We start from the raw sequence: 23,140 nt of genomic DNA, 5'->3' as shown, positions 1-23,140 counted from the left end.
TGAAGGAAATTAGTACCATGGGTGTCGGGGGCAGCAGGCACCACGACCCTAAGTGCTAGATCTCTGCTCTGTGCCAGCACCCTCCCTGCAAACAGCTCCCTAAACTCCTAAATCACTAGGAGAGGGATTTCTAGGAAAAGCAGAATGTTGTGGCACACAACTAAACTAGTCACTGTCACTCCAGGTGAACTGGGCCCACATGAAATAATCGCACAGAGACAGAGAAATACCATTTTCTTTGGGTTCTGTGATGGCTTCTCTGAACCTGCTCCCAAGAAGGAGGCAAGAGAGAGAGAGAGCAGGCCTGGAGGCTGGCTGCATGGAGGAGAAGCCATTCAAATGAGGCAGAGGAGTGTGATGGCCCTCATTATAGGAAGTACATGTATGAAGACTTGAATTGGGTGTCAACATCCCTCATACACAAACACAGATATGAAAACTTGTGGTATATATGTGTATTAAGAATTGTAATGCAAAAAAGGTACATGTATAACGGCATAAATTGATGCGAACTACTTTATATACAGAGATATGAAAAATTGTGCTCTACATGTGTAATAAGGATTGTAATGCATTCCACTCTTGTCATGTATTTAAAAAAATAATAAAATCAATAAAATAAAATGAGGCAAGGGGTCAGATTTCAGGGGATTGAGTCTACCTTTCTGGATGTCTCCCTGTCACCAGATTGACTGACATCTCGGAAGGCCACACCCATCTCATGTGCTGTGTGGGGACCGAGGGCAGAGCAAGGGAAAGGGACGCACAAGGGGAGGTTTCATGGAACATTCTATCCCCAAAAGGGCAAGGGGTAAAATGACAAACAAACAGGTGGTGTTCTTCAACCACACCATGTGACGCCTACTCCTGGAGCCACACCTCATTATCTGAATGGGGGTGAGGCCCAATGTGTTGTGGGGCGCAGCAGCTGTTCCATACTCCCCTACACAGGACTTAACGTGACTCCCGACAGCAGAATTCACAGCTCAGGGTGGACTCGGGGCCAGCTGCCCAGCGTGTGGTGGTCAGGGCACCCCAGGAGGCTGTCTCCTGCGCAGTCAGCACAATGCAATGGCTTCTCTTGGTAAAGCTGTGGGACGAACGGGAGGCAGTCAGTGTCCGGGTCCAGCAGTGCTCACGGGTCCCACTGTCCCATGGTCTACAGAAGCAAGAATTGCTGCTTCCCCCCTGTCCAAGCTCTGGGGTGGGCACGTCACAGGGTTAAGTGGGTGTTATTTGAAGTTGTCCCCCTCAGACTCAGAGTCTGAGCCATGACCTAATGGAGCACAGCTCCACGACCATGGTTCACATCATGAGTTGGAAATTGTGACGTTTTGGCAAAAATAATGGTGAATGTGTTGTCACGGAAATTGTCTCATTTCTGTGTTCTCTTTAGCTTGATTTCATGGGAGGTTTTTGCATGTTTCCTCTGACAAGGGAGCAATGTGGATGCTGGGTGAAGAGGGTGAGGGCCTCCCTAGGGTTGAGGACCCAGGATGCTCCTCTGAGCACATCCCTGCATCCTCCAGGGGAAGTTTGATCGCAGGCTGCCTTTTGTCTGGGGTGTCTCTGGGTCACTTCCTCTCCACTGTGAGGAGAGGGTCCCGGGGTCAGGACTGTTGGGGCTCCCAGGACCCTGGGTTTCCTATTGGGAGTCAGAAGCCTGAGCAGTGACCTCCACACAGGGGCCAGGGGCTTAGGATCCTGTCCCCATGGCTCAAGTGAGGAGAAGGACACATTTCCCGCCACAGGGGTGGCTGAGGTCATGGCACAGCGCCAGGCTCCCCGAGTTCCTCTCCTGCAGGGATGCTGCTGCTGCAGTTTTGCTTTGGTTTCCATTTCTCTCCTTTGCAAGTGGCACCTTGTATGGTCTGTGTTTGTGGAAATGTTGAAATTTTTAACTTTTTATATAAGATTTGGGTATATTTTATAATAGTAAATAATAAAATGTCACAACACAGGCATGGATGTCATGCATCCATGACATCTTATTTTTTGTTAAAGATTTGAATATTTAGTCACATGTTTTGTCTTTGAGTTTATCAAATTCTTGCAAATATCCAAACATGTTTCATTTACTGAACCAGATTTCTGTAGAGTTGCCCTTGTACTTCAACCCCATGATGCTCAAGGATCAGCTGCACATGGTGTTTCCTAAATCCTATCAGGTGGTTGTTTGGGGTGTTCCTTGTGCCTCTGAGGTTTTGACAGGAGCTCAGGAATTTCTGACCCTGGAAGAAGCAAAGATGGAGCTTGGCAGGTGTGTGCCTTGCCTCTCTGGAATGACGGAGCCACAGGGCTGGATAAGGATGAAGATGTCAGCTATGTTCCCTGGGTGCAGACCAGCTCTGCCCCTCTACATGGGACATTGACTTAACACAAAGGTGTCTCAGTTTTTTTTTTCTATAAATTGGTGATAATAATAATCATCACAGCAGAGCCTGCACACCACTGTTTCCAGGTTAGGTGAGTGTATAAACAAGTCCTCACTGTGCTGCTTTAAGCCTGGTTAGGAGCGCATACTCCAGACAGCCCTTGCCGCTTCTGCCATTGACACCTCTCCTCAGGTGCTGGAGAGATGGATGGGACCCATGGCAGCACCCAGGGCCTTGTTATCCTCCTGGGATTCTCCAATTTCCCCAATGTGAAGAGGGTCCTCTTTGTGGTCCTCCTGGTAGCCCACCTGCTGACCCTGCTGGGCTACACACCATCATCCTGGTGTCGCAGCTGGACCCCACCTCCACATGCCCGTGTACTCCTTACCCCCTTCATCCTTCCTGGACTCAGCTTCACCCCCAGCTCCATCCCCAGCTGCTCCACAACCTGAGTGGCCATGACAAGACCATCAGCTCTGCAGGGACACAGTCCAGCTCTTCCTGTCCCTGGGCTTGGGTGGAGTGGAGGGACTGCTGCTGGCTGTCATGGCCTACAACAGGTTAGTGGCTATCTGGAATCCCCTGCCCTACACACTGATCATGATTTCTGGGCTGTAGGATAGACAATTCCTTGTTCATGTGCCAGTGACCCTATGATCACACTGCTGTGGGCACAGGAAGGAACACTTTCTATGTGAGGTGCCAGCCCTGATCTGTGTGGCCTGTGTCAGCATGGTGGCCCTTGAAGGCACTGCCTGCCTTTGGGCATTATGCTGTTTCCCATGGTCTTCTTCTTGGTCTGCTATGGCCACATCATCCGGGCTGTGTTCAGAATGCAGTCATACTCGGGAAGACACAGAATCAGAATCATCAACACCTTGATAAACCCAGCCTAATTTCCTCTTAAGATTGGGAGCCACCTCATCACAAAGGTATGAAAAGATAATTTCAGCTTTACTATAAATTACTGTGATTTCTAAACCTGCTTGGAAATGTCTGCCCGTGCCTTGAACTCACCCATGCCTGGCTTTCCCTGGCCAGACAATGTTCCTCTCTGAAACTCTAGTGGCGCCTCATAAATTCTGATGTTGGGATCTAAATTTACTCCCTAAGTGATGGGCCATTAACCTACTACCTGCCTTTGTGTTATCTGTAAGATCTCAAGACATGCCCCCCCACCTTTGAAACATTCTGTGCTATAAAGCTGCACTCCTAGAAACTGTGGGGCTGTCTTCTGTTCCTACAGGTTTGGGGAGAGGCAGCCCTGGCTGGTGGGAATTACCAGCTTGCTTTAGTTTGATTTAAATCAGAGTCAGTCATCTTTTCTTTGCATCATGATTTAACACACCTGTGGCCCCCTCACCCTGGGCTCCCTGTCCTACGGGAACATCATCTTCAAGTACATGCAGCCAGCAGCCGCTCCTCCCGGGACCAGGGCAAGGTCCTCATCCTCTTGTACAACCCCGTCACCCCCTCCTCAACCCCTCATCTCCACCCTCAGAAACAGGGAGGTGAGAAGGCTGATGCTGGGGAACAGAAAAGGGGACAAGGAGGGAGGGCCCAGGAAGTGACCAGCACCCAGCCTCAGGGTCAGCTCTATAAGGGCCACTGCTGTCCTCTGAGCCATGGGGCAGATGAGGTGTCCGCCTGCAGCTCTCAGCACCCTTGCAGGGCTGGCCTCTGGGCGCCTGATTAAGCCAGCGCTGTGGGGTTTATAACAGCACACGGCCTGTCCCCCACACCCGGATGTGCAGCCCTGACCCTGCAGGCTGGTACCAGGGCCACAGCAGCCCCCCCCGTCCTGCTTCTGTAGTTTGCTGAGTTCACAGTGGTGCTCTCGGCCTTTTAGCTGGAACCTCCCCGCTCTCTCAGGGCTCTTGGTGTGAACCACTGTGTCTTCCTGGATGGCGTCAAAGCTGAGTTCAGCATGGCCGGGTGCTGAGGGCCATTGCCAAGTAGGAATGACGCATCGATATTTCCTTGCCAGCGTACCCCATGTTAAATGGACTTGCCTTGGAATTTCGCTGTTGACATTGCATGTGTGTTTGAGAAAGGTGACCTTGCTCAAGGACCAAGGCGGATCCGGGTTTAGAGCTGATCAGGTTTGAGGAAGTATCCCGCTCCTTGGGTTTAGGGCGTTCCCGGTTTAAGACAATAGGGGTTTTAGGGAAGTTGGAGGTTGAAGATTATTGCTGCCGGGATTAGGGTGTTCCTGCTGCTTGTTCCCGTTGAGTTCTCGTGAGATTCAAAGGAGATTGGAAAAAAGCCTCGTGGAGTAGGTGAATTGGGCGGAGCAGAACGGGATTGCCCCAGAGCGTGTGTAGAGGCCGGTGTGAGTTCGGGAATAAAGATTGCTGTTTGAATCGACAAAGCTGTGTGGTGGCTCGTGATTCTGTGCCCAGCCAAGACATTGGCAGCTGGGTATTTCCCTCCCATAGGCTCACAAGGAAGCATGTTGTCTTTTTCTGCCCTCTGTTAGGAGACAGATAAATGATGATAGTGGGAAACTTGGTTAAGTGAATACTTATATAATAGTGGCCCACTGTGCTGACGCTACATGCTTCATTTGCCCAAAAGCAATTTCTCTTCAGCCCTGCCTGGAGGAAGTGGACAGGGTCTGTTATTCCCCAGCAAACCACCTGTTATCTGCATGGAAATGCAGATAGGGATTAGCATGGATGACAGGAACCCAAGAGAGTTTAAAGAGACTAACTTTTTGAGCCTTGTCCAAGACCAGATTCTGAAACATATGGTAATTCCTAACCGTAAAACCTGGAAGAATGCACAGTTAAGAATCCAATTAGCACTGGTCAGCAAGCATGTCAGTGGGGACTTGAAAATCTGATGTCACTTTTTTCTCAGTCAAAAGCAAAGAGGTGTGCTGGCACGGACTCCCCCTGGCCCCCGGGGCTTGGGCCCAGCCCTGGTTTCTTGTTGTGCATGTCAAAGAGGCCAGCTCACAAGGCCTTGAAGGATTTGTGGTGTCTGTTTTCATATTATTCAGCCTATAATGGTCATGTGGGAACGTCCTGACCTGCTTGGGTCTGATAAGGCTCCTGGTTGAAGGCTTAGTATGAGTCGACAAGAACCACTGTTTCCCCTTCGTTCTTGCCCCCACCTACCAGTAACTTTCCATTCTATCTGCAAGAAATATATAAGCATGAGCTGAGATAATAAAGTCAGTCTCTCCTGGATGAAGAACCTTGGTGTCCTGTGAACTTTTTTAATCCCGACGTCTCCCGCCGGACTCGGTCCATTTTGCCGGACGCGGCAGAGGTGGGCTGGGGATGTGGCTCAAGCAGTAGTGCGCTCGCCTGGCATGCGTGCGGCCCGGGTTTGATCCTCAGCACCACATACAAACAAAGATGTTGTGTCCGCCGAGAACTAAAAAATAAATATTAAAAAATTCTCTTTCTCTCTCTCACTCTCTCTTTAAAAAAAAAAAAGTCCCAGAGAGAACAGTGTTGCCAATTTTTGACCCAAAGCCTGGGTCCTCTTTTCATCTCTGAATTGTAGAAGCAGCAACAGAGCAACAGAGGGCCACTGTGCCTTTAGAAAGAGCTCTGAGGCTTGTTTTGAAAGGGCACATGGTTTGCTTTTCCTCTTCTCCCTCTCCCTCTCCCTATCTTTGCAGCAGGGAACAGGATGACCTTGAGTTATCTGTGTCTCACAAAAGGAAGAAGTCCGCCAGCACATCTAGGAAGTGAATAGCTCCCAAATTAAGAAGTGAATCCCCACACAGCCACAGGGCGCCCAGGGACCCCAGTCAGGGCTCTCCTGGAATCAGCCTTTGAATAGCTCCTTTAAAACCTCCCTGTTGCTCCTCCTGATAAATCCCAGCCTCTGAGACAGGAGTTCCTTGTGTTTCTCCTTTGCTAGCAAAGCAAGAGAACTTTTCCCCCCTTTTCTACTCTCTGGATGTCACACTCTCAGGTCTCATTGAGGTGAATGGGTCTGTGCGGGATCTAATTGGAGGCCACCTTCTCTCTGCTCTGGAGAGAACAGAACAGCTTATGCCCACCCACACACGGGCCACCGCCCCTGGTGCTATTCACTCTTGAGGACACCTGGCTGAGTCCTGCTGTTGTCCTCAGTCATCTCTCTGTGATCCTGGTCCCTCCACAGGAGCAACTCTGTGGAAGAGGCACTTCCTGACCCTGCTCTTCCAGCCAGAGGGTGCCTGAGCCTGCCAAGGGGGAGGGGTCTTCCGTGCTTTGCGGACCAGGGGTCCAGCTTGACCCGCCTTTGCCCCTTGACCTTTGCAGAGACCCTGGGAGACCCGTGTCCTTACAACCAACTCAGAGCCCTGATTCCACAAGGTGCTGGGCAGAGTCCTGCAGGCCGTGGAGGAGCATCAGCGGTCCCTGAGCCCTTTCCCCAGCAGCTGGGCATCCTGCACAACCTGTGGAGGCTGTGGCTGCAGCCCTGCTGTGGTCCCTTCCCCCTGTGCTGGTGAGACACAGATGAACAAGGGCAGTGACCTTCTGTGTGGGTGTTATGCCAGATTCCTGGGACCCCAATAGACCTCCAGGAGCTGAATCTGATGCAATCACACAGGAGTCTTTACTGCAAGCTCCAGCCTAGACTCACAACCGTTTCCAAGGCAGCGGTCCCGGGAGTGAGTCCCAGTCCTTTGTTCAGTGAGATTTTATAGGTTTTGGGGAGATACTCTATGTGTCACAACATCACACAGCAAATCATTCCATACCGTGGGAAAATCAAACAACAACTCTTTTTTTTTTTTTAAATGTTCACATTAGAATAATTCATTGTGTCCTATAGTTGTTTTTTTTTGTATTGGTTTTTTTTTTTTTAAAGAGAGAGAGAGAGATGGAGAGAATTTTTAATATTTATTTTTTAGTTCTCGGCGGACACAACATCTTTGTTGGTATGTGGTGCTGAGGATCGAACCCGGGCCGCACGCATGCCAGGCAAGCGTGCTACCGCTTGAGCCACATCCCCAGCCCAAACAACAACTCTTAACAATGATTAGCACATTCACTGGCAGGAACAAGTTGGGTAGGGGGGATTGGCTAGTGCAAAAGGGGGATTCGTTTGAACGGATTGGTTTAGGCCACGAGGGGTGTATGTGCTAAACTTCATGGTTTCCCAACTTGTTATCAACCACCATAAACTACTTGGGGTCATCTGGCATCCCAGGTATTTTCCCTGTCTCATTGGATGTTGCTAGGTGGGTTGCTATGGGTCCTCACCTACCCTAACTGAGTCAGGGACCCCTGGCACCTCAGGCCTCTCATTTATAGACAAACACTCAAAGTCTTGGCTGGGCACAAGATCACGAGCCACTCACAGCTTTGTAGATTCAAACAGCAATTCTTTATTCCTGAACTCACACCGGCCGCTACACAAACACGTTCTGGGGAAATCCCAGTTCTGCTGCGCATTCACGTCCCAAAATACTTTCTCAATTCCACGAGAACTCAACGGGAACTCAGGCAGCAGGAACGCCCTATACCCAGCAGCAATAACCTTAAACCTGGAACTTCCCTAAGCCCAGATTGTCTTAAACCAGGAACGCCCTAAACCCAAGGAGCAGGATAATTCCTCAAACCTGCAGGATACACCTTAAACCTGGATCCACCCTGGTTCTTGAGCAGGGTCACCTTTCTCAAAGACACATGCAATGTCACAGCAAATTTCCATTTAACATGGGGTACGCTGGCAAGGAAATTTTGATGCGTCATTCCTACTTGGCAATGGCCCTCAGCATCTCCCCCCTACTGATTAATTAAACAACAAGCAATGTGGCTTAAGGACCGTGCCTGGTAGGTTGTCCAATTCAACATATGGTTCTTACCCATCATGGGAAAACTGACCTCTAGGCGTCAGCCTCCTTTCTTAGGTTGATACCACTGCAATCGGATCAACCCGTCACTGACTATGGTCCAGCATTCAGCCATACTTGTGGATAGGCCTATGCACCAGTGGGGGGGGTGAGGTTCTTGCCTCACCTCTGTTGGCCCCCAAATTTAGCCTTGGTGCCAGTAGGGGGGTGAGGTTCTTTGCCTCACCTCTGTTGGCCCCCAAATTTTAGACCATCACTAGTAGAAGGGAAGAGGATACAGAAATGCCATGACACCAAGCCAATTGACAGCTTCTTTGGAAAAATTGCATCACTGGTGACACCATCAGCAAAGATATGCCAGCATTACCACAATTAACATGGGGTGCGCTGGCAAGGAAATTGCATCACTGATGACACCATCAGCAAAGATATGCCAACACTACCACAATTCGCTGCACCAAACGATAGTTCACAATTCATACAACTGATATATAGTCCAGGCAAGTTCTGCAGGCAGTTCAAAGTGGAAGAGTCTATCAATATGTCCATTTCTTCCCAAAGTAAATCGAGTCCTTGATTGAGCATTACTTGTTGAGTTATATTCATTGATGCATCAGTTTATACAGTTTACTGTGATAGCTATCATAGAAGCTGTAGTTTGGCTTTATCTTAGTCTTCACTGGCACTGGGATGGAGATGGGAATTCTGGCAATGATGCTAAAGAGACATTATCCTGAACAGAATTATTAAATATGATGAAAAGGAAAGGTGAAAGTTAAACAAACAGATCTGTTAACCTCCTTTAAAAACAATCTTTAACAGCTGTTTACCTAATTTAAATTAGTAAGTAAACAGATATGTTAACCACCTTTAAAAACAATCCTTAACAGCTGTTTACCTAAATTAAATTAAACCATTTAAATCACGTGAATAAAAAAAATTCAGATCCATTTTTTCATTAGCGCTCCTCATATATGAAATATGGACATACACACATACAGACATACAACAGAAGTGTGCACACATAACATACAACACATAAGACAATAAAGGCCTTGTAGCTTTACCTAGGTGAAATCTCCATTGCAATGTTTAAAAACTCCACAGTCAAAAAATAAAACTGATCAGAAAAACATTAACCTAGGTCTGTATGAGCTCAAAAAATAAAATAGAACTTTATGATGTGGGAAAAATGCAATAATAAAATAGATATTGAAAAAAGGACCTTGGTTAATCACTGTTGCAGATGTAAGAATAGCCAAGCTGGAGCTCTGGATATCAGCTGCTATGGATTTAAGTCAAATCATCTTCTTTTTCTGTAGAAATTGCTTTAGTTAATCTCTCTGGAATCCAAATCGGCTGCTGTTCTCCCTGTGGAAAAACACACAAACACAACCCCGACTCCAGACAATCACTGGGTCAGGACCTTTCCATTGTCCTGTTAGAATATCTTTCCAAAGCACCTTAGGCTTATGTACATTTTTTGGATACATATGCCTTTCTGCAGCATTAAGTACTGATGAATCTAAATTTAAAAAGTTTAGAGTAAAAAGGGTTATTTTAAGTTTATTTTTGGGGGATATATACCCCTTAAAGATCCTTTTAAATTTAAGTCTTTCAAAAGCATTCTGCCTTAGTTTTTAGAATTACTTTAGTCCTTTTAATTTTTTTGATGTGGTTTTAAACCAATTTCCTTCTAGTTTAAATTTTAACACCCTCATCTGAGACTTCTAATTTCTGCACCACCAGAAATTAAAGTTGATGGGCTTTTTGAAAAAAATTACTAATAATCTCATTGTTCTTTTATTTTATCCAATATTTGACTTTAAACTTCTCTCTTGTACCTTTTTCTATCTTAAATGTCTGTATCTAATAGTTTGTGGGAAGCCATTCTGACATGTGATTGGGTGACTCCCGCTAAGGGTCTGAGGCGCTTTGGCTGTGTCGAAGCTTTCCCGGCCCTTTCCTGATGAGAGAGCCCATCCGTGTGGGGGTGTGCCTGACCACTGACCCTGGGGACACAATCACTGACCCTGACCTTGGAGTGCAGCCCCCCCTCAACCTTCATTGGATGGAATTCTCCCCTGAATCTCTTGTTCCCCAATAAAAGGCTACTCCCAGGCATGTTCAAACTCTCTCTCTCCTGCTAGCCCTGAGTAATCCTTGCTGCCCTGCTGGGCGGTTAGAGGTGGGAACCAGAGAGGTGAGCTGTCTCGGACCTAGCAATAGAAATAAGGTAACTTATTTATTTCGATCTCTTCTAACTAACTTTATGCCTAGAACCTCATTAATGAAACCATTGCGCAGGCCGCATGGATAGTTGTCTTAGCCTTTTGCATATTTTAACTGAAATATCTTTACTTGACATTTTCAACCATTTTTTATCTTATTTCTATCTTCTACTTTTCTTCTAAGGTTTTTAAATTTACCCTTAGTTGCTTTTTTCTCTCCTAGTTTTCTTTTGTTTCCTATTTTGTGGGTTTAAAATTCTTGTCTTTCTACATCTTTTTTATCTTCCTATATCTTTTTTATCTTTCTACATCTTCTCTTTTTTTTTACCTTTCTGTACTTCTGTTTTTAAAGTTTTTCACTTCAAACTTTTAATCTTCTTTATCTAAATATCTTTTATCTTACTATCTTTTCATTTTCATGTTTTTTTTTTCCCTCCATCACGAAGGCATCTTAACCACCTTCAATTTAACCTTTTAAAGCCTTTTGCAACTTATTTAGACATTTTACAACTTTTTACTTTACCACACAAAGATTATCTCATCTCCCTCTTTTTAGTTTAATAAGTACATTTTAATAGTTTGATGAGTAAAGCAATCTTTTTTCCGCCATGAAGGTATCTTGACCACCTTCAATTTAACCCTTTAAAGCCTTCAATTATCATCTATACTGTACTTTTAAATGTACTTTTTCACCACCTACAGCTTTACTCTTTTAAATGAGGATTATATTCTGTTTAAATCACTTAATGTTACTTTACATGGCTGCCCTTCAACCAAAGGCTCTTTTTTACTCCATTAAGAAGCTTTGTCTCTTGGGGCTGGGGATGTGGCTCAAGCGGTAGCGCGCTCTCCTGGCATGCATGAGGCCCGGGTTCGATTCTCAGCACCACATACAAACAAAGATGTTGTGTCTGCCAATAACTAAAAAATAAATATTAAAAAAATTCTCTCTCTCTTTCTCTCTCTCCCTTTCTCACTCTCTCTTTAAAAAAAAAAGAAGAAGCAGCTTTGTCTCAATCTGCCATGTACAAATACCTTTTTTTTCTTTCTTCCTTTCAAGCTTTTAAAGTAAGTCTAGTTTCCTCAAAATCTTTTTAAATGGCATTTTACAACTTTTTACTTTACCACAGAGATTATCTCATCTAGAATCATTTCTTTTTCCTTTAACCTTTTATATTAAAATATATTTCCACATATTGAATCTTTTTATATCTCTTTTTTTAACCATTAACCCTTTTTATAAATTCACATTCTGAAACAACTCTTATAAAATTGCTGATTTAGACAAATTACTCCACTTTAATAAGATGAAATACTTTCATGGTTTTTTTTTTTTTTTTGGTACTATAATACTGTAATTGAAACCCAACTGAAACTTCTTATACTCTTTGTATATAAATTACACATGATAGAATCTTAACTCTTAGTAACCTTGTTTCAGCAAAGACACAGACCAAAGCAATATTAAACTTTTTTCTATTTACAAATTTATGAAAACACACATAATGTTTAAATATATTACCTTATGGAACTTAATAAGTAAAGAGTACTTGATTTTATATTTAGTGGTTGATATTTTAACATTTTAGCTTTGTAAATTAATCAGATATCTGTAAAAACCAAGATCTTAGACAAATGTATTAAACAGAACTAGCCATCTCTTTCTTTTTTTTTTAAGAGAGAGTGAGAGAGGAGAGAGAGAGAGAGAGAGAGAATTTTTTTAATATTTATTTTTTAGTTCCCGGCGGACACAACATCTTTGTTGGTATGTGGTGCTGAGGATGGAACCTGGGCCGCACTCATGCCAGGCGAGCGCGCTACCGCTTGAGCCACATCCCCAGCCCGCCATCTCTTTCTTGTTGAAGAAAAATCCTTCTACAGGATACCATGATGGTCCCATTGATATACTTAATAACTCGTCTCTAAAAAGCTATGGGCTACATTTTTGTATTGTATCAACATATGCCCTAGCTGTTCTTGGTCTCACTGGGGTGCCTCCTTCCTCTAACAATTTCTCTTCCTCGGAGGCGAACAACTTCAAACCTTGAGTCAACCATTTTCCCCAGGTTGCCTGAGAAAGTTCTATGAACAGGCAACTTGAAATAAAAACAAAATAAATCAAAACAAGAACACATTGTTTTTTGAAATGGTCACCCATTTTTTTGCTCTCCTTCAGGAGCGAGCAAATTCACTTACCCACAAGCTTCAGACATTCCGCATACGGACCACCAAATGCCAATGTCTTGGCTGGACACAAGATCATGAGCCACTCACAGCTTTGTAGATTCAAACAGCAATTCTTTATTCCTGAACTCACACCGGCCTCTCCACAAACACGTTCTGGGGAAATCCCAGTTCTGCTGCGCATTCACATCCCAAAATACTTTCTCAATTCCATGAGAACTCAACGGGAACTCAGGCAGCAGGAACCTAAACCCAAGGAGTGGGATACTTCCTCAAACCTGCAGGATACACCTTAAACCTGGATCCACCCTGGTTCTTGAGCAGGGTCACCTTTCTCAAAGACACATGCAATGTCACAGCAAATTTCCATTTAACATGGGGTACGCTGGCAAGGAAATTTCCATGCGTCATTCCTACTTGGCAATGGCCCTCAGCAGAGTGGTATGTGCTTAGGAGTGCTCTGTGGGTTTTTCCAAGGACAAGGGTCATGCCCCCTTCCTTGGACAGGATTTGCTCTGAGGTAGAGGCTGGTTTCTCAAAAATGGAGTCACATCAGTTTCTCATGGGAAGAGCCAGCGACCGTCCAAACAGCTCCAGCTCCTCACTCTGACCTCAGGCATCCATTCCGAGGTCACAATTCCCCACATCAATACATGAAGTCACAATGCACAATCCAACTGAATGAAATGCACCCTCAGGGGCCACTCTGGGCACCTAGAAAAGAGCCCAGGACTTCCTGCAATTAGAAGCTGAGAAAGAGGACCCAATCTAGCCCAGAGGTGCTTCCAAATTCCCCAGATTGGCAGGTGCAGAGGGGGGAAGCCATGGGACAAATAAGACATGTCATGTGACAAGGGTTCAAGTCTCAGCTTATGGCTTTCAGTAGCAATGAAGGCTCCACCCTCAGGGCCCCCTCTCCTCCCCAAAGCCCTTACTTCCTAACACCATCACCTTGGGGGGTAAAGATTTCTATATAAGACTTTTGGAGACATCCACACTCAGGTCATTGCACTGGTCAGAGGGCTGGTGGTCACTGTATTAGTCTCCCTGGGCTTTTGTTATAAAACATCCCAGCCCGGGGGGCTTACAGACCACAGACCCTGAGTATTCATTGATGACCTCAGGCCACCACCTGAAGCCAACTCCACCTCTGGCTGATGGCCAAAGCCATCTTCATCCCAGTGGATCTTGGGATGAAGAAAGAGATGGCAGCTGGTCAACCCCAGGAGCCCTACTTCCTCCCCATCTCCCATGCTGTGTAGAACAGAAACCCAGCACAATGGAGCAGCTGTGTCCCTTGTCCTCTGAGATCTTCAGCATCCTCAAGGCTGGGTCATCCCCTCCAGGTCCAACCACATCCTTGACTCTGTTGTCTTTGTAGCCCAGGTCCACACAGAGACTCCAAGTTCTTAACCCATAAGTGTCAAGCTTTCAATTCTGCAAATGTATCAACAAAATTATATTTATTATTATTACTACTATTATTATTATTACTACTACTACTACTACTACCAGGGATTGAACCCGGGGTGCTTTAGCACTGAACTGCATACCCAACCTTTTTTTGACATTTTATATCCAGGCAGATGCTAAGTTGTTTAGGGCCTTGCTAAGTTGCTGAGGCCGACCCCCAAGTTGTAATCCTCTTTCCTCAGCCTCTGGAGTCACTAGAATTATCAATGTGCACCACTACACCTGACTTCAACATTTTTGACATTGTGCATTAAAATAGGATGGAAATCATAATGTAGAGCTTATGTTTTATTACTTTATGATTTTATTATATATAAACTGTTATTATATAATAATAATCTCTGTTATGTGCTGTATTGAACTTTCTCACCTTCTCCTATCTGAGCAACCTCCTTCAAATACCTCTCCAGCTCTCTCTGGCCCTAGAGCATTTGTAACCCAAGATTATGCTCAGTAAGTTTGATATCTGCCTAACAGCACCCAACATACTTACTTTCTGTGGTTCTTAGAGATCTCTGCTCTCAGAACCCAAGGTCTCCTCAATGAACATAGTCTTTTCTGCCCTGGTGGTGCACACCTGTAATCCCAGCTGCTTGGGAGGCTGAGGAAGGAGGGTTGCAATTTGGAGGCCAGTCTCAGCAACTTAGTGAGGCCCGAAGCAACTCAGCAAGATCTTTGTATCTCTGTGAAATATAAAAAAAGGCTGGTGGGCTGGGGATGTGGCTCAAGCGGTAGCGCGCTCGCCTGGCATGCGTGCGGCCCGGGTTCGATCCTCAGCACCACATACCAACAAAGATGTTGTGTCCGCTGAGAACTAAAAAATAAGTATTAAAAATTCTCTCTCTATCTCTCTCTCTCTCCCCCCTCTCTCACTCTCTCTTTAAAAAAAAAAAAAAAAAAAAAAAGGCTGGGGATATGGCTCAGTGGTTAAGTACACTAGGTTCAATCTCCAGTACCAAAAAACAAAAATAAAAATTAAGAGGAAACAATCCATAAAACCTTTTGGGCTGCTAATCTAGGATGTTCACAGGTGAGATTTGGCAAATTCATTCCTCATGTACTGTATTTGGGGATTTCTGGATATAACCCCATCTGTAAGTCTGGGCGCACATGAATATGCAAATATTTTAAATTTGCAAATTAAAAACAAAGACCTTGGGCTGGGGTTGTGGCTCAGTGGTAGAGCACTCTCCTCAGCACCACATAAACACATAATAAAGATACTGTGTCCAACTACAACTAAAACATAAATAAATATATTAAAAAAAAAAGACCTTTTCTCCACCTCCAGCACCCTCTGCGGATTTCATTTCTGAATTGAGGGGGGTGAACCTCCTGCCTCTATTTTCAACAAACACCCCATGCACCCCAAGGATTTGGGGCAGCCCAGATCTTTCAGAGGCTCTGATTTGGTTTGGTAAAAATACAGAACCGATTTGGAAAAGTGAAAAAAGATTATCTGTCGGAGGGGAAGAAGCAGGGTCCGGCCAAGAGCACCATCAAGGAGGTACCCAGTAAGAAGACCCCTTGGTTAAGGTCCTGAGTGCAACCATGGAGCAGGGAGTCAGCACCCTACAGAGCCCAAACGCCAAGCCTGGTGGAGCTGAACTCGCACGGATCCTGTGAGGGGGGTGGGGCTGTCCCAAGACCCTGGCTGAGAATAAGAAATGGGGTCCCTGCGCCGCCCTGGCTGCCTGGGGGCTCACGGTGCTCAGGCCCCAACCGGATTAAACAGCTCCAGAAACCCCAGCTTCCCCGGGCGGCGGGGACCCAGGAGAACCAATTTCCCGTCCCCACCTCCCAGGCCCAGAGTTCGGAAATTAATCGGATTAAGCCCGGGGCCCAGGCGCGCGCCCAGGAGCCCGGGGGTGGGATGGGGGCGGAGACGCCAGCGCGGCCGGGTCTGCGTCCTGCCCTGGCGCAGGCGCACAAGCTCGGGATCCACTAGGCAGAGAGGCGCTCCCGGCCCTTAGGGACGTGCCTCCGCCACCGCCAGGTGCGGGACTCCGTGGTGCGGAGCCACTCAGGTCTGGGGAGGGGACGAGACCCTGGGCAGGAGGAGGCGGTGCCGGGAGACGGCGAGTCGCCGAAACCCAGTCCCGGGCGCAGAGAGCAGCGCTGGGGTGGGGCGCAGAGGGAGGTGGGGGGCCGAGAAGGAGGAGGGGGTGCAGGCCGAGCAGGAGGGGGGCCAGGGTCGAGCCGCGGAAAACGCGCCCGCGACGCCTGCGGGGGCCGCTCCCGGATCGAGTGGGGTGACACGCCCCACCCCCAGGGCCTCGGAGACTCGCCTCCCCACGCTGAGACCCTCGGACCTCCGAACCCCTCCAAGACCCTCACCCTGCCCACTCACGGCCTGAGTCCCCCCACACCAGGTCGACACAAATGCGCTGGAGTGTCCCCCCACTAAGACCCGCTCTGCCCCTGCCATTTCTCCCCATGGCCAAGTCCCACAATCTCTATAAGGAACGCCACCCTAACACGGCCGTGACCCGCCACACGCACATTTTTTAACACAGGCAGCCCAATGCTCCTGTCTGCCCTATGAAATTGAACCCCTCAGTGTCTCCCCAACCATGGGCTTGAGTCCCCTCCCTAAACTATGGCCTGTCACACTCAGTAATGTCACACACAACCCTGCCCCTCCCCCAACATGGCCCTAACACCCCCCCCCCCGCTGAGACTCCTGTCTGGTCCCCTCTGCAGACAGCCCTCATGCCCACTCACTCCCTGAAAACCACACTGTCCCCACCAGGGCCCTGCTTAAGCGCCCCAGACATTCCTTGTGCCCCATCTCTGATGTTGCTGGTTGCCCATGTCTTGGCTGGGCACAGAATCACGAGCCACCACAGCTTGCAGATTCAAACAGCAATTCTTTATTCCTGAACTCACACCGGCCTCCACACATGCTCTGGGGCAATCCCAGTTCTGCTGCCACCCAATTCACCTACTCCACGAGGCTTTCTTCCCAAAATGCTCTCTGAATCTCAAGATAACTCAAAGGGAGCTCAGGTAGCAGGAACGCCCTATTTCCAGCAGCAATAATCCTCAACGTCGAACTTCCCTAAAACCCAAGGTCTTAAACTGGGAACGCCCTTAACCCAAGGAGCGGGATACTTCCTCAAACTGCAGGATACACCCTAATCCTGGATCCACCCTGGTCATTGAGCAGGGTCACCTTTCTCAAACACACATGCAAGGTCACAGCAAATTTCCAAGGCAAGTCCATTTAACATGGGGTACGCTGGCAAGGAAATATCGATGCCTCATTCCTACTTGGCAATGGCCCTCAGCATCTGGTGAGTCCCCAGGAACAGCCTAAGCCACTGCTGTCTGGCTGCAGGGCCCTCTCCCCCCCACACACACTCTCTGTTCCTCCAACATTAGGGCCTCAGCGCCGCCCCTTAGCGACCTAAGTCAAGCCACAGTCCATTGATGGGCCCATCTATCTACCTGGTGCCAGCTCCGTGGTGCCCAATACTGTTACCTTCCTGTGGGTAATTTAGGTTCACCTTGCTCTTCTTTCTCTGGTTTCTTGAAGCAGCAGTTTCAATGATTGCTTTTAGCTCCTTTTCAGAAATGTGCGTTGGATGACTTACATACCAATACAGCACCACATCTGGTGCTCTCTATGAATTTCCCATGATGCTTCCTAGGCAGGATGCAGATAGGCTTGTGGCTTTTCTTGAAAATGTTGGTGCATCCGAAACCTTGACATGGAAAGAATACACTGGAGGGAGACTTCCTCCTGAGAGACAAAATGAGGTCAGTCTGTGCAGTAGAGGGACATGTGAGTGTGAGCTCACAGACATGAGACCCACAGATGCCTGAAGCCTAAGTCCTACAGATAATACTGAATCCTACATACACTTTTCCCTTTCTTTACATGCCTATGATTGTCCTTCTATAAAACCTCAAAGTCCTTGTCAGCACCTGAAGACAGCATAAGGACAGGGTATCCTTGTCTTCCTGGTGTTAGCTGCACTGGTCAAAGTTCCTTTCCTGCTTTGCATCATGACCTTTTCTATTTGATATTGGGGCAAACACCTGACCAGACCTGTGGGATCCCCAGAGTCACGTCTCTGCATAAGACTTCCTAACAGTCGATGTAGAACATCTACACTAAGCACAAGGCACCCATTTTATTTCCACCGCACATTGCTGCCCTAGAGGATTGCCTTCTTCCTCGCCCACGCTCTCTGCTGGGGATGGAACCTGAGCATCAGAGCCAACCCCAATTGCTTCCTTTCATCGCTCAGGCTGCCTCCTCAGAGCCACAGAGGCCAGGAGGTGATGAGAATTACTAAAATAGTTTTCAAATTGTTCTCATTTTTAGCTATTGTGTATGGGTCATACATATGATGTCTTTAAATAGTGTTTCAAAAATGTGGAGACTGTGTCTTTCTAAGTTGCTTGAGGTCGCATCAGCTGAAAAAAACAATATATATGTAATATAGTTCTTTCTTTTTCTTTGAGGTACTGGGGAATAAACCCAGTGGGGCTTGACCTGGACCTCTGAGCTACATCCCACCCTTTTCATTTTATTTTAAGAGAAGGTCTCACTGACCTTGGGCTCCTCCAGCCTCAGCCTCCCTGAGAAGCTATGTGTTTTTTTTTTGTTTGTTTGTTTGAGTGAGAGAGGAGAGAGAGAGAGATAATTTTTGATATTTATTTATCTTTTTAGTTCTCTGCGGACACAACATTCTTGTTGGTATGTGGTACTGAGGATCGAACCCGGGCCGCACGCATGCCAGGCGAGCGCACTACCGCTTGAGCCACATCCCCAGCCCTCTATGGTTTGTTTTTGTGTTGAGGTTAAACCCAGGGCCTCGCCATGCTCGGAAAGCACTCTATGGCTGTTGCACACATATAGCAGAGCCACATGTCACCTCTGTACCAGAGGCTAAGCCAAGGCTTCCCACCTGGATTAGTTCCCAGCGCAGCCGGGAAGCTCCGCCTGAAAAGGGCTGGGGCCAAGAATCTGTCACTAACCCAATTTCAGCCAGTGATTGGACGACGTTAGCTGTCAGTCACGATGCAGAGGCGGGCCTGGAGGCCATCCATCAGGGACCTTAGAGGAACTGTCCAATCAGTGCGCAGAGGGCTTTTCTTCCTCAGCAACTGGGCTGCAGCTTCTCTGGCGCCTGAGTTCTCTGGTCAGGGAAACCCGTGACTCTCGTTCCCTGTGAACCCCGCGATCTTGGGTGATGGGCGGTTCCTCAGAGGACCCCGGTTCACCACGGAAGCCAAAAATGGTGAGTTTGCGACCAGGGCTGAAGGCGCGGGGTCAGCACCTGCCTCGGGGCCTGGCAAGCGGGTGAGCTGCAGAGGGTGGAGGAGTCCGCGCTGGCGGGTGGCCCTGGGCCCTGTCCCCCGGTTCCCTGGGTTTGGAAGGGCGGCTCAGGTCCCCGGTGTCCCCTTTGCTCCCTACTGGTGGCCCGACCCACTCTTCCCAACGTGGAGGAAGCAGGGCCACAAATGCACCCTCCTTCTCCCAGGGGAGCTCCTCCGGAGGCTGCTGTAGGTCCCCCAAATTGCAGGCGCCTCCTGCCTCTAAAAGCCACCTTCCCTCCACCTCACAGCTCGGCCAGACGTTCCTTCTTCCCACTGGGTCCAAATGGACACCGTCCGCTCATTGTCACTTTTCATCTAGTGAAATATCGGAGAGATTAGTTCTTTTCTTTTTAATCGGGGATCCAAACCCGGGGAGCTTTATCAGCCACATCCCCAGCCTCCCTTTTTATTTAATTTTGAGCTGTCCTCCCAGTTGTTGTGGAAGCTGGCGTCCACCTTGTGATCCTCCTTCTTCAACTTCCCAAGACCCCTTCCCACTGTCCCTGGCAAGAATACCACTTTTGAAAGAAGTGGATTAAAAAAGTCTAGTTACATTTCCGTTGTTAAAAATCCTGATTTACAGCCAGGTGCCGTGGTGCACCCCTTGATCCTTGCAGCTCCAGAGGATGAGACAGGAAGATTGCAAATTTCAGGACAGCATTAGCAACTTAGCTGGGCCTTATGCAACTTGAGGAGACTGTGTCTCAAAATGCAATATAAAAACGGCTGGAAAGTGGCTCAGTGATAAAAATGACTCTGGGTTTATTCCCTGGTACCATAACAACAACAACAACAAAAAACTAATTTACCTTTTGCTACCCCTGTAGTTTTTCTTAAGTTCATCCTAAGTATGTATAGAAAGTTTGTGAGATTCAATTTTGTCTGAAATCCGGGTCCTAGATTCCAAATGCCACTCAGGATAGAGAGAAACTCTGTTTTGCATTGTTGCTGCAGAATATGAACCGATTTCCTCAAAAATAGTGATGTATAAATTTATGAATGTTATTTCTTGAAAACATCAGTTTCTGTCCTTTACAAGGTGGAGAATTTGACAGGGGATGACTGTTTGTTGCTGCTGTTGTCTGGACTTGACAAGTTCCTGTTAACTGTGTGGTTTTTTGGTATCAGGAATGCAATCCAGAGGTGCTTAACCACTGAGCCACATTCCCAGCCCCTTTCAGATTATTTGTTTGAAGCCAGGGGAGCTTTATCAGCCACACCCCCAGCCTCCACTTTTACTGAATTTTGAGATCTGCACCCACTGGGTGTGGAAGCTGGTCTCCAACCTGTGATCCTTCTGTTACCGCTGTTTACCGGTGACGAGTCCTTGCTTCCCCGAATGCTGAAGTAGAACACCAGAGGAGCACGCTGAGGCAAGTGTGGAGTGGAAAGTAGAAGGTTTATTAAAGGACAGCAGAAAAGACTTCTCCCCGCAGGAAGAAGGGGACCCAAGAGGTGGAATCCCTCTAAGGGGGTGGTCTTCCATCTTCTATAGCTAGAGTCTCCTTTCCGCTTTCCCACACTTTGTTTCCCATTATGTTGCAGTGATTGAATGCAGGTGGGAAGGTCCAAAAGGTGGCAGATTGGTGGGCTGGAGGAGTAATCTGGGCAGGAAGGGCCTGGGGTGGCTTTTGGATTAGCATTAACAGTTCCTTAGAATGGATTCCTGCCTTGGGGACATTAACATTTCAATTGCTGCTCTGGTTTCTAGGACTCCATTCTCTCTCTCTAATGGCCTCTGTTTTATTTATCTTCCACAATATTACACCCAATTTACCTAACTACCTCTCTGAAAATCTGGCTTCACTTCTGCTTCAGCCTCCAAAGTTCCTGGGATTACAGGGCTGTCTGGAGGGGGCAAAACTGTGACTTATGCAGTCAAGGGGAAAAATAAAGAATGTCCACACACTTCTGTCCCTTTCAATGCTTTATTCACCCAAATTACTCAATACAGTTTAATTGTATAGGTTCTTAATCAAGAAAACAACAATCCTTAATGCTAGGCATTGCCATACATATAAGCAATTCACAGCAAACAATTCTAGGTTAATTAATTCACAGCAAACAATTCTAGATTCATTCTAAGCACTGGGAAATACACTTAATCATGAGAAACTAATGGAGACATTCCCTCTGCATGCTAAGTTCAAAGGTTTTATGTCTTAGGCTTTGAGTCCAGCAGGTGCACACTCACTCAGACCTTGGTGAGCAGGTCTGTAACCAAGGCAGGCTTTTCCTGGTGTGGAACAGAGACCAGTTGAGGAGGGGGTCTAGGGAGGAGTTGCAGCTCTCACCAAGGTGCAGAGGAGGCAGTAGAGTTTGAGAGTAGTGAGACTCAGGAAAGATTCCAAGTGATGGGATGTCAGATCCTCATCAGGTTCTCCAGCTTAAGTGCATCCTTGTTTCTGCTGGCTGAATTCCTGTTCATCAGCTCTATCATTTATACTAAATTTGGGGTCTTTTGACCCCCCTTGAATCCTTATCAGCTACCACCCTATTTCTCAGTGACATCATTTACCCTGGGTCAGAAACTCTAGTCTGGTGGTCTCCACCCTGATCTTCTTCCTTTCCCTTTTATCAGGGAAGGACAGATTGCCAGAGGCTTCACTCTCTTTATCAGGATGAGCGGAAGGAACTTGTTTGAGGCCTTACTGGAGGGTCTGTGGAAGTGCCTGGTGAAACTGCAGGTCTTTTAAAATGGAGTTGCTGAGGCTCAGAACTAAGGCCATTCTAACAAGGCCCGAACCACTGTCCCTGGTAAGAAGAACATTTTTGAAAGCATTTGTTTTCTATTTATGAATATTATACTTGAGGGGAAAGAATAATCACTTAACAGTTCCCTGTGTTTGGTCAAAATAAGTACTTTAAAAGGAAAACAGGCATTTGTACATAGAACCTAGGAATATTGAATCTTGGGCTATGTACCCGGCCCCCCTCCTTACTTTGACATATGTTATTTACTTAAATTTGTTTTTATTAGTTATATATGGCATTATAATGCATTTTGACACAGTACACATAAATAGAGTGTAACTGCTCCTTTTTCTGGTTGTACTTGATGTGCATTCACAGCATTCCTGTAGTCATATATGCACACAGGATAATAGTGTTTGATTCATTCTTCTGTTCTTCATCCCCAACTCTTTAAATTTAATTTTCAGATGGGGTCTGGCTATGTTTCCCATCCTGGCTTGTAAGTCCTGACCCTCCTGCTTCAGTTTCTCAAGCTATTGACATTAAAGGCACTGGCAATCCCAGCAATGAAAAGTAGTTCATTTTGATCCAAATACTAATGACCATACTCAGGAACATGGATTCAAGAGACCCTAAATGATGTATGTGTCCCACCCTGAATGACAAGGATTGAACCTGGGGGCACTTTATCACTGAGCCATGATCAGTCCTTTTTAGATTGTATTTTGAGACATGATCTCATCAATTTCCTTCTGGCCTCACTAAATTGCTGAGGCTGACTTTGAATTTAGCAATCCTCCTACCTTATCCTTTCAAGCTACTGGGATTATACTTGTGTGGCATTGCCCCTGTCCTACATGAACTTTTATAAAAGAAACTGTGTATCACTACATTAACCAATTGCATTGGTAGGATCATCAGATCATGGGCTACAGAAAAAGAAAGAAACGAAGGAGGAAAAAAGAAATTTCTTCTGTCTGTAGTTATTATATTCTTACTTTGGTAGATGTTGGGACTAGATGTCTGGTAAGGGTAGGGATATATTC

General features: G+C 46.7%; 1 protein-coding gene across 3 annotated transcripts in view; it reads left to right on the top strand.

Annotated features, from left to right (window-relative positions):
- Positions 1-23,140, top strand: part of LOC308639070 (zinc finger protein 442-like) — a 186,599-nt gene that overhangs the window by 48,247 nt on the left and 115,212 nt on the right. For 2 of the 3 annotated variants that reach the window (XR_014019970.1, XM_081277054.1), the window contains exon 1: positions 19,176-19,321. The exons of the other annotated variant lie outside the window; for it this stretch is intronic. The gene's annotated coding sequence lies outside the window, so the exon portion shown is untranslated. Of the gene's footprint in view, positions 1-19,175; positions 19,322-23,140 lie in introns of those variants that run through there. 3 annotated transcript variants of the gene reach the window in all.

The sequence above is a fragment of the Spermophilus citellus genome (genome assembly GCF_964194105.1).
Source record: "Spermophilus citellus genome assembly, chromosome: X".
In the NCBI taxonomy this organism is placed as follows: Eukaryota; Metazoa; Chordata; class Mammalia; order Rodentia; family Sciuridae; genus Spermophilus; species Spermophilus citellus.
The sequence above is the reverse complement of the archived record's forward strand: the minus strand, read 5'-3'. Positions and strand labels throughout refer to the sequence as shown.